The sequence below is a fragment of the Amyelois transitella genome, chromosome 13, assembly GCF_032362555.1.
Source record: "Amyelois transitella isolate CPQ chromosome 13, ilAmyTran1.1, whole genome shotgun sequence".
Taxonomy (NCBI): domain Eukaryota; kingdom Metazoa; phylum Arthropoda; class Insecta; order Lepidoptera; family Pyralidae; genus Amyelois; species Amyelois transitella.
In genome coordinates, this window is record NC_083516.1 from 37,278 (window position 1) to 55,359 (window position 18,082).

The 18,082-nt window shown below is 38.3% G+C and overlaps 1 protein-coding gene across 1 annotated transcript in view; it reads right to left on the reverse strand.

The window, feature by feature from the left end:
* The window catches only part of LOC106142320 (calcitonin gene-related peptide type 1 receptor), a 62,287-nt gene that overhangs the window by 6,091 nt on the left and 38,114 nt on the right, over nucleotides 1-18,082 (reverse strand). Inside the window, exon 2 of the mRNA XM_013344041.2 lies at nucleotides 17,254-17,313. The gene's annotated coding sequence lies outside the window, so the exon portion shown is untranslated. The remainder of the gene's footprint in view (nucleotides 1-17,253; nucleotides 17,314-18,082) is intronic.

The following is an 18,082-nucleotide window of genomic DNA, read 5'->3' on the forward strand; positions in this document are numbered from 1 at the left end:
CGCCGAAGCGAGCGATGCGCTCCCTAAGTGCCTTAAACCGAAACCAAATTAAACCGAATATCTCCAAAGAGAATTGAACCGTTGAGTAAATCTTTTATCCGCAAATAAGAGCTCGATGGCGCTTCAGGGGGCTGTGTTCCCTCTGTCACAATACATGAGATTACATAAAGCATTCATTTATTTGTATTGCAACGATACCCTGTGTGATTTATCGTACTATTGATGTAAGTAATATTTATTTACGAGAACTTTAACAAGGAAGATGAATTCTTTCTTATATTGAGTTCGTTTTTCTAATATTGAAATGAAACAAGTAACGAGCAGTAAAAGGGAACATAAAATCTACAGATTTGAACGCAATAAAAATAATTGTAATCAAGAGTTTGTGCTCAAAGTACAGTACGAGCAGCGGTGTGGTGTCGCCGGCCGCGCTCCCGCCGGGCCGCCGTCACTCCGCGGCGCCTCTGACCTGGGAACAAAGCTAAACAAATGCTTTGAATTCGCCAAAAATGTAAAAAGTAGGCTCGTTGTTCAGGTGGATCAGGGCAGAGGGGAGAGGGGGTAGGGGAGATTTGTATGAAACTCGAGTAATGTACAGATTGGGTGGATTTAGTGTTTCATTAGCCAACCTTTCCTCCGTTCATGCTCTAATGTAAAGGTATAGATGCAATACGAAATAAATTTTGTAATACATGTGATTTAGGAGAAGTAAGTTCTTAAGATTATTATGGCGGTTAAACAAAATTTAATGAAAAAAGAACGTATACCGATGCGTTAAGAAACAACATTCCTTGTGTAGCAACATCATAATTATGTCGTTAGTGTTAATGTTAATGCTATGAACTGTGCAAGCGACGGGAGCAATGGGCGATGTCGGTCTGATAGCATTGATGATAATTGATCTTAATCAGTTTTTCATCGTATCTGCGCATGCCCGATAAATATCAACAAGTAAAAACATTCCCGTGAAAGCTCGGCATTGAATTTACGAGTAACCCGCGACTCGGAGCTTTATTACCAGCGAGAGCTTTCATATCCAGCCGAGGAAGAACGGGAAATAACCAGCTTTCATTGTCAAAGGCTTTTTGATTGTTCTCAATTGCGGCTTCCGTATGATTCAGGGAATGTTACTTATTTGTAAATGGAAAATAAAAGCTTCTTATTTTTACCGACTTCAATAAGCACGAGGTACGTGTGAACTTGTTTGCTGGTCGTTGACATCTTCAATGTCCAAACCCACATTATGCGCTTTGGAAGCGTAGTTGATATAATTAGATTTAAGTTATGTGACGTCATAATGTGATAAGTACCTTGTATCCCATTTTGAAAATAAATCTATTCTATTTATACTTATAGATTCGCTTGTATGTACGAGTATTGTCTCGTTCAGCGCAACGGAAATGGAGCGCGTCTGCCGCGGCCGCGGGTTCGACACGTAGCGTCCGGCGTGTGACGGCGGCGGTCGCTCATTTCGAGTGTCACCACCATATTTTGTGCATCTCATTGGGAAATGTTTGATATATTTCATACTTATTCAATGGACAGGTTATGTAACAAAAGCCTTAATTTTTACTTAACCATTTGCATTAGTCAGTATTTATATTTGTAAAGTCAATTTTTATTCAGTAATAAGATAAATAAACTTTGTGAGGACTGCTACGTATGCCAACTTCGCTCAGGCGGCTCCGCTCAGGGAACCGTGTCGGCCAACAGGCGCGGATAAAATTATTATCTTGTAGCTTCTCGGAGCGAGTACGGCGGACTGACGATAGGATGACATGTGCTTATACAGTATACAGTGATCATATCATTTTCCCAAAGAGGTCGGCAAAGACTAGATCCGTCCTATTTCTAAAAACCTGCATACATCTTTTGTTTCATCTACTTTCATTAAATTTTTCATACAAACTCGTCGGCTAAGGGCTCACTTTTTACCAGATTGTCCCACTTGATCAAGGGTACGTGTGAACGAGTACATTGTACGCTCACATTGAAAAAAATTGTGTCCATCCTCTTGGTTAGGCACAATCAGAATGAACGCATCAGGGTTTATGATGATGATTGTCATTGATTACACGTGCAACTATTTCACAGTGATGACTTCAAACTTGGTGATAATGTTCTTTATAGAACTACGAGCAGTACCAACGCCACGAACCTGCGGTGTGGTGGGCGCAACATAAACTGTTGATTTACGTGCTCGCTGACGCGCGGCGATAAACGCTGGCGTACGGCGAGCAAACAATGTGCTACCGACGAAACGTGGGCTACACCACACGCCAGGAGATTATCTTAATGCTTTATTATTAAAACTTATAGTGCAAAGATGATTTAATAGTTTCAGACAACATCAATAACATTTAACCAGTGGTCTGCGCTTTGAAATAAGAATAGATTTGTTCTCTAATATCCACAAAATTAAAAATTCATGTTACATAGTTCGGAATCTCGTAGGATTGCAGCAGACTGGCGCCTTGTAAAGTATGTAAATCAAAGACAAAGTCCATCAGCTTGAAGGTGATTGATTAGCATGAAACCTCAACATTCTCATACACATCTCTGACTTCTATACAAATCATTTCTGGCTGGTAACATTTGAATATAATAAGCAGGTAATCAATTTAAATACTATTCATTTTTGTTGAAGTCTTGAATTGTTTAACTAAAGTTATTTTGTAATATTTTTACATAGCTTCCTACCCTTAAATTAAAGTCTGTCTTAGAGGTTGGTCTGTAAGCTCTGTCCTTGTGAAATGTGTCGGTTATCTTTGGGCAGGCATAAAGTATGCAAAATACAATTTATTAGTTTTCCTCTCGCGCATTCCGGGAGTGCCCCCGGGAGGTTTGCGTTCCGAGCCGGGAATCGAATTCCGTCACCGCCGGGAATTTAATTCGTGGACTTTGCATTCTCAACCAATTGTCAGGTCTCCGTCCTCGGCTTTTCTTAAGCCTTTGTATTTAATGAATTGTGTATAATAATCATCCCTAAGCTCTAACTCACTAGAGTATGCCGAGAGAGTTCTATAAAAAAAGGCTTTCACGAAATATATTCTATGGGGCATTATCACTTGGTGATCAGTCAATTAATGTCACTCTCACAAGTTTGCATTTACAATTCTTTTTGTGAATCAAAAAAAAAACGGTACGTAATGTTTACTTAATTTATCTTTAAGTTAATTTTTTTACAAAAATCTAGTCGAAACCATTAGATTGAAATCCATGAAACCAGGCAGGAGTTGATAGTTTATCCGCCCGCATTATACGTTAAATCGCAAGCTTCACTGCTGAGGAGTGTGCCGCCGCTCATTGGATTGTGCCCAAACATGGAGCGGAACTCTGTCTCCTACAAATTGAATTTATTTCGGTTTCGGTAGCTGCCGAAGAAACCGAATTCGATGGTCCAAACGTTCTTATGAAGTTACTGATACTCGTACAAAATATTGTTTGTTCATTATAATAGGTAATGGAGTATCGTTGGGAAAGAACGTAACATTATTTGTTTGCGAGGCAATGTTTGCAACTAATAAATTACCAACATTTTCTTTCCTCATAATAACAATAATATTTGATAAAAAAACTGTGAACGATTCGTCCGAGTTCTTGTTTTAATGAGCGGATCTTTCCCGAACCGGCCGGCGCGTGGCGACCCGTTGTTATTTGCTAAACCAGAATAAAAACAGATTGTCTATTACAGGAGACAGGTCAGAATTACGCGGCTTAATTAAAAATAACACTCGGCTCGTAACGACTGTACTACCGCCCCGCCATTTCAATTTATGAGAGCTGCATTATAGCGGCGGTCCGATACAATACCTGCCGAGTTTGTGGCTGGCCATGTTATTTTAATAGCGGTCTAGCAGCAGTGTTCTATTATATGATTTATACGGCAGGCTATCAAATCCCGTCTGCCTTATCTTGACGTACTGCCTGCGATTCTCTGTGTTTCATCATGAAATGTTTCTATTGCCGACGCCAAGATTTTACAAGAATTTCTTCTACAATTTGCATGGTGTTCGGCTGCCTTATTTTAAAAAACGGTTTCTCTTGAAGTATAGTTGTGGTCAGTATTCCTGGGCCTGGCACAGTAGTGAAATTGCCTTTCTGACTGAGCTGGTCACAGTCGGTATCATTTATTCAAATTAATTAATTTCAATATAAGAGTCACAGCGGACCGACAAACCTAATGATTTTAAAACAGAAAATAATTAGATTTATTATTGAGAGTATGTAAACAGTGGTAGGTTCAATGAACATTAAATATCCCTCTCTTACGTTTACAGCGAACATAAAACATGATATTGATATTAAAGCTGCACGCTCAATCACCAAACCGTTTTTAGACTTCTGAGTAATATTACGGCATTAAAGGTTCATTTGATTTTCCTCCCAATCTTACAAATGTTAATTAAGTTACTGCTAAAATTCTGCCTAATTCGTGAATTTTTGATAGCTGTCGAATCAAAGACGAAGTTTAATTCGATTTATCATTGATCCCTGTATAAATAGCGTCTTTAACCGCTCTTACTGAAATAGGTGCGGTACCTGAGCGTTGGAGAGTAAATGAGATAACAGGGACATTGGCGGAACACCGCCGCGGCGCCCCGCGGGAGCTCGCAGAGACTGGTGGTCCTCGCGAGACCGCGGCGTGCGCTCGCTGCGACCTACTCTCAATAAAAGCTACTCGTATGTGTGTTGCTTAAAATTTATATGTAAAAAAATTCAAAAAGTTAGGTAATAACATTCCCATTGGATGTAATCTTTTTGTATTGACAAATGTACTAATCCAATTTTTTCTTGTCCGTCAATTGCTCAATAGAAAATCTAATATTTGCTCTATTCAGAGATATACGAGTTATTTAATTCCAGAAATTTACGAATCCTCATATAAATATCAACACTATTTAGAGATAAATAAATTCTAGCAATTTACCTACTACGTGTTACCTTATGCAGCAGTGCATGCACTATAAGCGGGCTGAAGTGAGAAACAACCATGAAATTGGTGCGACTTAATATGTACTCGTACTTTGTATGCGCAGCTCCGCCGTATCTCCGTGTGATGGCAATAAAATCGCGCAGCCAGCGAGCGAGGACGCGCCGCGGGACGCATTCTAATGAACGCTTTCGCAGCATTTTGTAATTAAATAAACCCGAAACAGTATACGTGCAGTGCCCTATCAGAGGTCGGCACTGGGAACTGGGAACGTTCGCGCCAAACGAAGAACGTTGCTATTTTAGATTTGAAGGGTTCAGTGACACTTGTTTTGTTTCAAATGTAATTCGCGTCGCCGATTGGAGTACTATCTTGTATATTTATAATGTACATAGTTTTATTGCATGATAGATTTACGTGTTCTTGTTAATTTGGAGGTTTCCTAGATATTAAATTGAGTATATAGTTTAGTAATAAAGGTAAAAAAACAGTCGAAATGAGTTTAAGGATCGTAAGAAAAATCATATTATATTCAGTATTGCACATTGTTGCCAAAGCATTTGAGGAGACGTGATGCGTTAGAGCAGGTCGCTCAGAGAGCTTCCGCTGAGAAAGCTTTACGAGAACTTTCAGGAGCTTGAGATACCGCTCAGTGCCGGCGACGTCGTAAACCCGCTATCTGGCCCTTAAATTTAGCTGTTTTACAATTTTGTAAACTTAAAAAGAAAGAAAGAACATTTTATTTATATGAAATGTGTTAATAACTAATACACTAGAGAATTTGATGTTACGTTTATTATTTATTGTGGAATCTTGATGAATATTACTATCGGTAGGTTCTAGTAAAGTCGGTTCTTCTTTTTTTGTAAAGTTAAGCAAATTGAAGTTATTATTAGTATTAAGCCAGTATTTTGAAAACATTCTTAAGTGAAATTAAATTAAAGATTCTACACCATTAATTACCATGTATTATAACAACTATTATTAGGATACTGTCACTAATGTGTTTTTCCATAATTTCCTTCCTCGTGAACAATGAGCCGGGCACGTGGCGCTCGGCAAATTACTTTCCGAAGAATTCCAACAAGTTCCCAACTCAAATTGTTCTCGGCAGAGCATCCAATCTCTGGTTGTTAGAAGCATGTTTATACGGTCATAGCGTCGCTAGTAACAGACGGATACGGCCAATGAAAACATCATAACACGGAGTATCGCGTCGTTCTAGCTAAAAATGTACGCGGATACAGCTCGGGAGGAGTGGGCGCCCGCTGTGAGCCATTCATACGATAATTAAAACGTTTACTTGTTACAAAAGTATGAGCAGTTAACGAATAAATACATAATTACATAGTTCATCGTCTAAAATAATCCCAAACTGTTGAATAACTTTAATATCAATATTTTGTAGTCTTGTTGCCTCTGTCACTCTCAGCATAGCTCATTTCTGACTGCATTTCCAATCGCTCTTTTCCAACCGATTGAATTACGTTTTCTGTTGAGAAGACGTGCTTGGAATTTTTCCATAAATTTAATAATAACCTTCAAAACGGATAAACACTTTTCGTTTGGCATAGAAGTAACTCAGTGCTGTTGTTACAAAAAAATCAAGTCGACTATCGTCGAGCAAGGAAACTTAACAAGAAATGCTTTCTGCTTGGAACTGTCAGAAACTATTCTGTTCAAAGCTAACGATTCAGTGAGGGGATGTAAATATTGACCGCCTCGTTTGACGCCGATGCCAGCGCTGGATCTCTCTGAGAACTCTCAAACCCAGTCACCTACTATCACTATAATCGCCTCCAGTTTTCATTCCGCTCTCGGCTGCGTTCATTCTTTCACTAATTGCATCCTCGCGTTAAAATGCAAATCCCGCGGGAGCCGCGTGGAGTGGCCGGGTGGAAACATAACTGTTAATTAATTAACACTCCACCGGAATAAACTCGAGATTGAAAATATTTAATGCTTTCGGAAAGTAGGTCGCTTTATTTGCTATTTTGCACAAAAGGCACTACCGATTCATAGTCACATCATTTTGTCACACCAGTGACCAGTGTCACTATGGTTCGTTATACTTCGTGGTTTCTTAAGAATGTTTCTTTAGATAGGGTACTCTCTCTTTCTTCAGTTTTATCTAAACTCAATTGAGATCAACTTTCTTCGTCATTCCTCGGTATTATACCTACTTCGATTTTGTGTAGTTTTGTTATCAATTTGAGCGTGCCCCAGGTCGTTGATGAACAGACACCTCATTTTTCGTATACGGTCTTCAAATTGGCCAATTAGTTTATACGAGTAAGTTAATTAATGCTACTTCATATAAAACATTGGTTGATTTTCATACAGAGTTATTGTGGTCGTTGTTGGTTGATTTAAAAAACTTATATTTTTATTAAATAATAAATAAATAAATATTCAGGACAAATCACACAGATTGAGTTAACCTCGAAGTAAGTTCGAGACTTGTGTTACGAGATATTAACTCAACGATACTATATTATATAATTAATAATTATATAGATAAACATCCGAGACTCAGGCCAATCAGAAAAAGTTCTTTTCTCTACATGCCCTGGCCGGGATTCGAACTCGGGACCTCCGGTATCACAGACAAGACACTGACTAGAACAGATGGTCTAAATGTCATATCGAAACCGTTTTATTATTATGTAAAATTTTTGAATTTTCATTTTACCCAAAGTAAAAATTCGAAAAATATAATTGTTACAACGAGAAGGCGTATTAATATATAAGGTGAATATAGATTATAAGTAAACGAGTGGAACTACAACAACTAACTAGAAGAATATACAAGCATTCGGGAAGTTCATCAGTCGGACAGAACTGCCGAAGCGATAATGTAATTCCGTCATCCCCGGACAGCGCCCGGGACACCTCGCGCTCTCTCGGATGATCCACCTAACTACATAATGTTATTACAGTCGCCCTACTTTGCTACTACTACGTTCTAGTCAATAATACAATACAATTTCTTATTAATGGAATACCTATTAAAATACAAAGTGAAATAACAAAGGTAAAGGCGCACATACACATTTTTTTTTGTATGTTTAATATTTAAAGAATTAAAGAGCCTACTTAATTACTGAAGGTCTTGTGCTCCTGAAACCCTGTGCCGCACAACATCATGAAACCCAGTTATTTTCCTATTGATATTTAGTTTATTATAGGTATACTAAGCCAGATTTATTCGAATTTGCATAGATGGGAATTTATTAGGGTATGAAAAAATCCCTTCCCCCGACCTGCCTGCCCCTCCGACGGTACATTACGAGATATGAATCAGATAAAATTTATTACAACGTCACTCGTGTCGTCCGGAATGTGACGCTATATTTAGTGTCATCAATCATAGCCTCTACTCCATGCGAATACATTCGACATAGTTAGTATATGTATAGAACAAGCACGCACTAGTTCACACATGATAACATAAGTGCTATTTAATTTGGTTGGAGACAAACTATCACAACAGTATCAGGGGAATGGAGTACCGGTAATTACATTAATAGTATTGGGTGCAGCACCATTTGCCTTATTTAAAAAGACTGCTGTTAAACTCATTTCACCGGAACTATATACTTTTGAAACGAGTGAGTATTGAACGGGACAATAAATTGTTGAAGTAGGCGACACCTTATCACTTATCGCTGTAACCTGAAATGAAAGGGAGCGACACCAGCGGGCTTGTTCAGGAACACTAGCGGGAGTTGTGAGGGGTTAAGGAAGTGGGAAGGGGGAGGGGGGGACCTGTTGCTGCCGGCGATTGCTCGGTCGAGCCGGGCCCGTGTTTACACTCGTCCACTTTGACTCTGCGCTAAAGAACCGCTTTTAAACAAGCCGATCGCTACTCTTGATCTTCAGGTTAATTTGTGTGAAATAATGTTTTAAAATGATTTTACGTTCGGGATTTCACTATGATAATAATATTGGTCAAAATTGATACAAAAACTAACGCGGCGTTTGAACATACGTGGCATTTTTTTCAGCACTCAGGCAAACCAAATAAAATACCACATTGTGCTTCCATTGCATCCATTCAAAATGAAGATTGTTCAGATTCTTCGTTATATATTTAAGACTAGCAACATTCGGAAATCATTTGCTAAACTTTAATAAGCCATAAACTTAGTTTTCCGATAGGATAATATAGGTTTAAACATTGCCATATTGTTTTGCCGCGCGGTACAAAGTTATGTTAGTTAAACCGCAGACTATATAGTAGTACTAGAAATAGTTAAACTGAAATGTTCGACGCCGGCCGGACGTGCGATAAGATCGCGCGCCGTCCTGCTGGTGTCCGGCACCGTCCGGCCGCCGACAACCGGCCCGGCCGCCGGACCAATACAAGTGTGTTAGCACTGTGAGCGACTGATATCATAGATGGAGTTCTGAATAGTGCGTCTTTGGAGAATTGATATGTTGGCACTTTGTATATTGTAGCAAGCGCTGGCGGTTAGAGAGCTATATTTTGTACAAAGTGCGATGTTGCTGAATAACGTAACACGTCCTATTTCAGGGTCGTAACTTATATCTACATAAGAAACAGGCTCGTAAGCAAAGTGCCTTTTTGTAGCACTTGGATATAAGGTAATTCTTTTTTATATTTTTTTTCGATCATGTGCCATTTACATTAATTTGAAAGATGGATCGGTTTAGATTACTGCGCTCAGTCAGATGATTCTACTTTGCATGATTATTTTACGATTAATAGTAAAATAGAGAAAACCCCAAGTGATCAAAGTGAAATAAACCAAATTATTAACGTATACTCGTATGGAACAAATGTGGGAAAATATTTGCCAAAACGACGCCACAGTGCTGACACTAATGGCTTTGAAATAGTGGACATATGACATTAAAATAAACTAATGACAAGACAACATGTGACATCTATCACAGAAACAATTATAATTAGAAACGAAACAGTTGATAATCAACGGTCGATTGCACACATTTCGGAGGCATTTCAGCTGCATTAGCTCCACCGTGCACGCCACACGCCACACGCCACGGTTCAGACGCCGACAATTACGGCAATGACGACCATTCCCGGAGGATCTCCGACGCTCCAGCTAGGGCTGCCGCGTGTTAGTAAATCTAATAGCATAAGCAGTAATCACCATCCTCCTGGCGTTAGACAAGATGACGCCTTCCTATGGGGAGCAACCTCTAGTCCACCAATGACAACGATTCTGGAGTGAAAGCAGTTTTATGAAAGAAGTTTCACGTAATTTCCGTACAAAAGTATGCAATGTTGTACTAGAGTAGATAAGTAGATCTTGTCCTTTTAAAAGCTCTCTTGTAGGCGGAGTAAGTGCAGCTTCCTCCATGCATCTCTTTTCTTTGTTAATTTTTTTATTTGTTGGTATGTTGTAACGTTACCTTTTTGCTTTATTTGGTCAAAATCCTTTTCTTCTTTTTTATAATTCTTATTTTTTCTATAGTTTATATTATAGATATCCCTAAAATGCATAACGAACAAAACTGATAAGTCAAATTCCAAATTGAGATGTAAGCCACAAGTAAAATAGGTAACAAAAGAGACAAAGAAATCCGGTCAGGTGATCGCCCCGCTCCGCTCCCCTCCCGCTACATCCTGCTCCATTATCGGCAGATCCGTCCAAAGTAGAAGCCTTCCAGTAATTGAGTAACCTCTACGCAGACTCTTCTATTTTCCGGCCACTGTTTTATTAGTAAATTCTAAACTAAGCAAAGGAATAATGAAATCATCATTATTTCATTACCACGATACCTGAAAATGTAAACCGAAAAAGTACTTGAATGTCTCTGAACGCACAAGTGGATAGTAGATACCATGACTTATAACATCTAATTAGATTGGATGTTAAGAAAGTTAACAAGTTTATTCCTGATATAATGGAGGTTCCATGGAGGTTTTCACACACACAGCTCGCAATAAAATTAAGAAGCCGATAGCCGCTACAGTTGCATAAATAATTTAAAAGAGATGATCGTTTCAAAGTCGGTAAAGAACCTTATGACGCAGCGGTCGGGGCGGCCGTAACTCGCTCGTAACATTTTTTATTCAGTTCTGTTTATTTTGATGTGGCTGCTCCCGAGGGACTAACGTTGGATTGGGCTACTACGGCTCGGCCCTGCCCTGCGACCTATATAACACTTTTCTGGCAGTTACTGTTTATGACGCTTTAAATGATTCCAAAAATAGTAAACAGAGTCTGAAGGCATCCTATAAAATGTATCAATACCTATAGTAACTTTTAACCGCGGAATTAATTACATTAGGTATAGGTCAAACAATTTATTTAATTTTTAGTCCGTTAGGTAGCCTTTAAATTTCATAGAAAATAATCGATGGCATGAAACTCATTGAAAAAAAAAACACTTAAAGCAAACGCTGCGCTAGTTTCTACAAAGCAAGCTCAGAAATGAAACAGAAGTTGTAGGGCACTGGATGACCTCCATTCGCACTTCCCGCTGTTCTATTTTCATCAGAATGAGTCTGAAACGCCGTAAAAGTGTCTGCAAAGAGATTAAAAATCGAGTATGACGAGCACGTCCGGAAAGGGGCCGACCTTAAAGCTACACCTTTATAAAAACGTCGTTAGGAAACAAAAGTGATAACAGTGTCGGGCGCGGGGAGCGGCGGGGAGCTGCGGGGACTCGTTACAAACCATTATAAACCTTGCCAAGCACTCATTACAAAGAAACACATTATAGTTGTAAGTAAAGTTTTATATTATCTACTTGATTCACAATATTTTTTTTATCTTTGGCATTGTTTGTACGTTATTTATGACATAAGCGTATCCTTACTGTTTACAGTTTCTTTATTAATATTCTCATACCATTATCTCTTCCTGGACAGACAAAGCCCTAATTTAATTATCACAGGAATCTTGATATTGCGATTTCTATATTCACTACTGTTATGTACCTTCTATGTCTTGTACCTGTGTAAATTTCTGTGCAATAAAGATATTACAAACAAACAAAACACTAAAAAAGAGTGTAAAGCAGCATGAAATCTATTTTTCTGGTTCAAGACCAACTGGGACGCAAAGTCTACATATAATTTATTCACGGATGCCAATTTCACCAAATTTAAGTCTGATCTGTCAATTGCCTAGAGCTGTGCGTCGATAGATCTGTCATCCAGTCAGTCACGCTGTTATATTAGATTTACCGCCGGCCGGGCCCGGCCCCGAATCAATTCGCGATCGACAGCGCTCGTAATGGACGCCACCAATTATCTCCAAGCACAAAACGTAATAACCAACCGCTCCGTAAAACACGGCGACACTCCATCTTGTGATTAAAATTGAATCTTAATTAAGGTATTGATTTTTGGAAAAAAGTACGGAAGTAAGCAATTCAGGAAAACTTTGAACCGTAATACCTGCTTTCATTTGTCAAAGTTTGTATGATCCATTGAAATACGACCATCATATTCTGAAAACGACTGAATACGATTTGGTTTCATAAAATCGATAACTAAAGATCAGTGATTGCCCGAAAGTGTCAAAGAACTAATCAAAGTCCAAACACGCGAGAGATTGCCTCCAGGAACTCATATCCGCAGTGACGACAACTCTGTTAACTCTAACAATTTATCAACATTATGTCGTCACTTATTAAGAAGTTATGCGCTTCGCCAAGTGTTGTCGGAAAAAGTTTTGACGATGACAAATTTTTGTGTGTTGGCGGTTGATCCCGAAAAATCCTGATAATCCCAGACGTGGGACTAGACAGGTGTCCACTGTCCACACAGTAGCCGCCGGTGACGACTGAAATGATAAACGATATGGGTATCACAAACAATCCCACATCATGACGTACGCACCAGCTCGCGGGCTTACTGTATAAAAGTAACTTTTAAAATTTTCTTTAGCTGTCGTCCCTGTTACAGCGTGGGAGTAAATAACACTTAAAATATTTTAACTGTCAAATGTAAAATTGAAACGTATCTACTCTTCACATTTGACAGCTAATAGCACAAACTTGTCTGAAGCGTTGTAATTTCGATTGAAATTTGCGATTACTTTGTCTGGTACTTAAATATGTACTTATCTCTTTTTTTGTTTGATTAGTGTTTGCTACAAAAAGTTCCCATTTTTCCTGTACGCTATAACGTTTACAATTCATCCATGAAATTTCTCAACTTACCGTTAATAGAAGTCATAAAAAATTAAAAAAGAAAAATACACTACAGCAAAACTCATTCCAATAAACTTGTTAAATTATAGATAAAACTTACATTAAATACCAACATAAAAACCATCTTAAAGCGATCATCAATAGCACTTAACGGAGACGTATCGGCAAAGCATCGGACTGGAGAGAGAGCTGCTGGTCGGCGACAATCGAGACTTTAATAAAAAAAACTTTGCTCCCGAGGTGCGGCACGCTTTTCAGTTATTACTTCTCAAGATGAAGAATGATTCCACTGTCGTGTTTTAAAACGAGTTTCAGCAGTCACGGGCGAGGGGACGATTCTCTATGTGAATCTTCTATAAAACTAACATTATCACTAAAGCCGCACCTTTTTTTCGGAGTAGACTAAATTTTTTCAGTTTTCAGATCAGATGATTGCGTAATGCTTTAATCACTATCATGCAGGGATCTTAATATATATTTAAATGTCCCTAAATATCCCTGTACCGGTCTATTCTTCTGCCTCGATCTTAATGTTGATATCCGTTATTAAAATATCACAGATATTATAGTATGTATGGCGATTCGTTCTTGGCTACGGAATTTGATAAGCGGCTTCAACAATGATAATGAACATGGCGGGTATGTGCGAACATTTTTGCATTAAAATGATAGCTATTTCAATCTTCGTTCAATGAACATAAAAATAAAATTGTGTTTGATCGATGTTTGTACTTGAATGATGCCAAAAAGAGGATAAGTCAAAAATGTGATTGTCGTAAGTTCAATCCTTTTGCATGTTTGTATTATTAGTATTACGCAAATACTATTGCTCCAGTTTAATACGGTTTTTTTCGATGTCATTCATTGACTTGGTCAACTTAAAAGCTGGTATACTTAGATTTCTCCCCCACAACACACAGGGTCAGGTTGTTTAACAAGATAGTCAGTGAACTATTAGTCGGTCAGTTTTCGTTTTTCGGTAGGCGGAGTTGCGGTCAAAATCATTCGAATCGGTCGAAATTGTTTCTGAAATAAATGAATATGAATCTAATACGCTCAAAAGTTGGTTGGAAGGTGTCGGTCGCAACGTCACTCCAGTGGGCAATTGAATCGTGTCGGCGCGGCGGTGACGGCGCTGCCGGCGACGCGTCGTGATCGCGATTACAGAAGGTAGTACCTGCGGAACAGACTGACACTACGCATGTCGATTGTATTTTACATTTTAATACAATTTTTACTTTCTCAGTATTTCCTAACTGGAAAATTTAAAATTTTTCTTTTATTTCATCAAGTCTTAAATTTAGCTGCAATACAACAAAGATTTTAGATGTTTAAATATTGCAAAAATTGTAAAGAAAAGAAAGAGTCTACATATTATTATACAGGTTTTGTTTTCATTTGAATTTCTAAAGTAGAATAATCGCAAAACAGTCGAAAGAAATAGAAACGACATTTTCAAATACATACAAGTTCACAACCAAAAATGTACTATTCAATTAGGTAGGTAGGTTTATAGTGCGAATAGAAATTGGTTTCCCCAGGAAACAATTCACTTTTCCGCTATTATACTCTCTGCTAGAATACAGTATGGAGAAAACCTTGCTCCGACAAAGGATGCTCTTAATTACAAAGAGCATATTTCGTAAACAGTGCAGTCGAAAACAATTTAGTAAGGAGTCGGTACCACGACGCCAGCTTGAAATGATCTCGCATCAACGGGAATTCAAGGGGTGTTTCTTTGAAATACAAAATCATCTAATGATTAAGAGTCTGAGGACTATGAAGTTAGCCGTAAAAGATAAATCTCCGAGCAGTAAAACGTTTTTACAACCGCAATTACGGATATAAAGTCGTATCTTTTTCGTCAAAGCTTCTACCTACTCGATTGTAGGAAATCGTTTGAGAATGATTGTGAGGTGTTTCAGCGCATCAGACACCTACTGCGCGGCGGGAGTGTTGCTGTTAGACAACTGTGATAAAATAATAATTTACACAAAATAGTTTTACACGTGACTTGCTTAAGATCGTGATCTCAATGTAATTATGACTTTTTATGAAACGTATCAGGAATTATCCATAAAATAGCAGAAGGCGAAGTACCTATAGATACTATGATTTACTTATACACATACATATATAATCACGTCACGTCTTTATATTGAAAAGACTGTATGGCAAAGTTCAACCAAGCCAGGAAAATGATAAAAAATATCATTTTGCACCAGCAGAAAAATATGGAAAAAGTTTAATTATTAGAGATAAAATGTCGATGTCTTACTAAACGGTGACCTCAATTTATCAGCGAGATTGAGGTGCGGCCGGATAATGAGCAGATTCTGAGTGAAACAGCGGCGGCGCGTGACAATGAACGAGAAATGTGGCTCCAAATCTGATGAAGATCTCATTATAAACCGACAAAATTTTAAGATTTTTTGACCAATTTAAGTCATCCTAATATTGCTCAAAAAAGGAGCAAAGTGAAAGTAAAAAAGGTAGACGTTAAACTTTATTTTAAAAATACCTACCCATCCCAAAAATTATACATCAATTCAATCAAAATACAGGCAGACATAATAATATTTATAACAAAACTTGGTCATACACTGCCTGAAGGCTGCCAGTTAGAGAAATGGCAGTCCTCAATTAGATGCAAAATCGTGCTCCAATTTCGTTCTCAATTCTGGATCAGGCACCAATAGAACGGGTTGCATGTTCCGTTGTTGACAGTCGCCGGACGGTCGCCGGACGGCACCCGCCGGCCCGGACCGGTTTCCATTAGCAGTCGTGTGACGACGCCGGTCAATATTTGACGACACACGAGGCAATTTCGCGATAGAGCAATCATGGTCACGCTCCGGCGGCGAGCTGTAGGTGGTCGGGCTCGTACCAGTGGAGTTCTTGGTTAATTTGTATGTAATAGTAACGAAGCAAATATGACTGTTCATAAAAAAAATTTTGACCATTATAGAAAATGATTATTTGGTGGATCACTGACGACTAATAAGATTCATCATCTAATACATGCATACATACACATAACCACGTCTTTTTCCCTTGAAGGGTAGACAGATCCAACAGTTTCGAAACGATCAATAACTATATTAAAAGACGGATTTTAGTAACCGCTAGAATCTAACATATAGGTAAAAAAGTACTTAAAATTTGAAGATTCACACCACAGGCAACAAATATCTAAAATACTATTGTTAAATTAGGTCTCAGTACGAGTGAGTTATAAAATATCGTCATTTTTACAAATACAAAATTCTAGTCTGAATTGAGTGTAGCGACTAGCCTTGACTCGGTCGCCTTTGCCTCCTGACTTTGCAAATGACCCGCGCGCGCAACGTTTCCGCGTTAGATCGCGCTCATAGGACTCAGTGCAGATTGCAACATTATACAATCTGCTAACTTTGTGGAGCGCGGAGTCTGACTGCCGCGTCCACATACAAATACAATACTTATTTCTGTGAATAGTTATAGCATCGAACTAAGTTATTATATTCTGCGTATAACTGTACTTCCGGAATCTATTTTTTGCAATAGTGGATCGCTTATGAGGAAATATCTCATTAGATATTTGTCTCTTTTTCTCATCCTCCTCTCTCTCTCTCTCATTACAGTAAGTTAATAAATTTTATAGCTATCAACCACCCAGTTCTGGAGCACTGTCATCTGGCCCAAACATTCCTGAATCTCTCAGCACGTTTTGACTTGTTTTGTCTAAAATTCTCACCAAATTGATCAAAGTTTAAGAACCGCTTAAGACCCTATACCTAACTCACTGCTCATGTTGTAGCCTAATAATGCAAATTTTGCATCTAAAGTTTCATAAGCGGTTGGCGATGTGGCATTGGAACTTTGCTGACACATTATACTGTCATGAACTCATGCAATATGCATCTTCTAGCATGTGCTGGATTTGCTTGGTACTGAGTCCTAGAGATGAATATAGGTATAATGATTAATCATATTTTACTTTGTCGTCCTTTTTCTTAGACATAAGTTCTGGAACTCATGAAACATTTGTACTCTTCTTTTAACTTTGTATAATTTAATATTATGAAAAAAAAACTATATATAGCTATAACTGTTCGGTTAATATACATGTACTAAGTATAAAAATTGTACGAAACATTACAAAGATAGTATACAATTTTTACCTGATGTTAGATGTTGCCAACCCAACAACTATCGATGAATGGTTTCCGCTCAGAGGTGACCTGCAAACAAAGATAATATTACTTAATACAGGCAAAATTAACAAAGCCAAAGAAAAACAACATGTTTTTGAAACCTATCCAAGTATAGTCCAGCTACTATGATAGCGTTAGATGGTCGTTATGAACAGAGCTTGGTAAAACAAAATGTAAATTGGGAGGGCGCGGGAGACCGCAGTCAGCGCCAGCGGCCGCAGCTGCCCTCTAACACTAGCTCGCTCTCACACTCGCGTTTGCATAATTTTCAAATTCAATTTCAGGATCATTAAATGTAAGAAAAGTACTGAATTTAAATTAAAAAATATATGTATCATAATGTTTCTGATTTGAGAAAGAATGACGGAATGTATATCTAGGAAATTTACAGCAGTAAATGACAATGAAAGACGAGTGAATACGGTAACATGCGACCATGATGTACGAAATACCTAATGAAAAATTTCTTTACACTTTTTCATGGTTAAATTGCAGCTTAAAATTGAAAGAAAGCAATATTTTATACGCGAGTGTAATAACGAGCTGCAGCGCAGACTCGAGCCACAATATTCTGCTTCCTCCGCGGGTGTCGGGAGTTATTGGAAATTAATGAAAGGCCGCGAGCGATCTCACAGCAACAACGCTGCATTGAAGTTTATTGCGGGCTGAGGCTGCCAACTACAATCTGGATTTTAAAAAGGGAAACTCTAGTGCAATAATGAAGAATCTGACGAAATTTATATATTACTTTCATTTTAAATTAACGTAGTTGTGCTACACGTAGTTTGTTGGACTG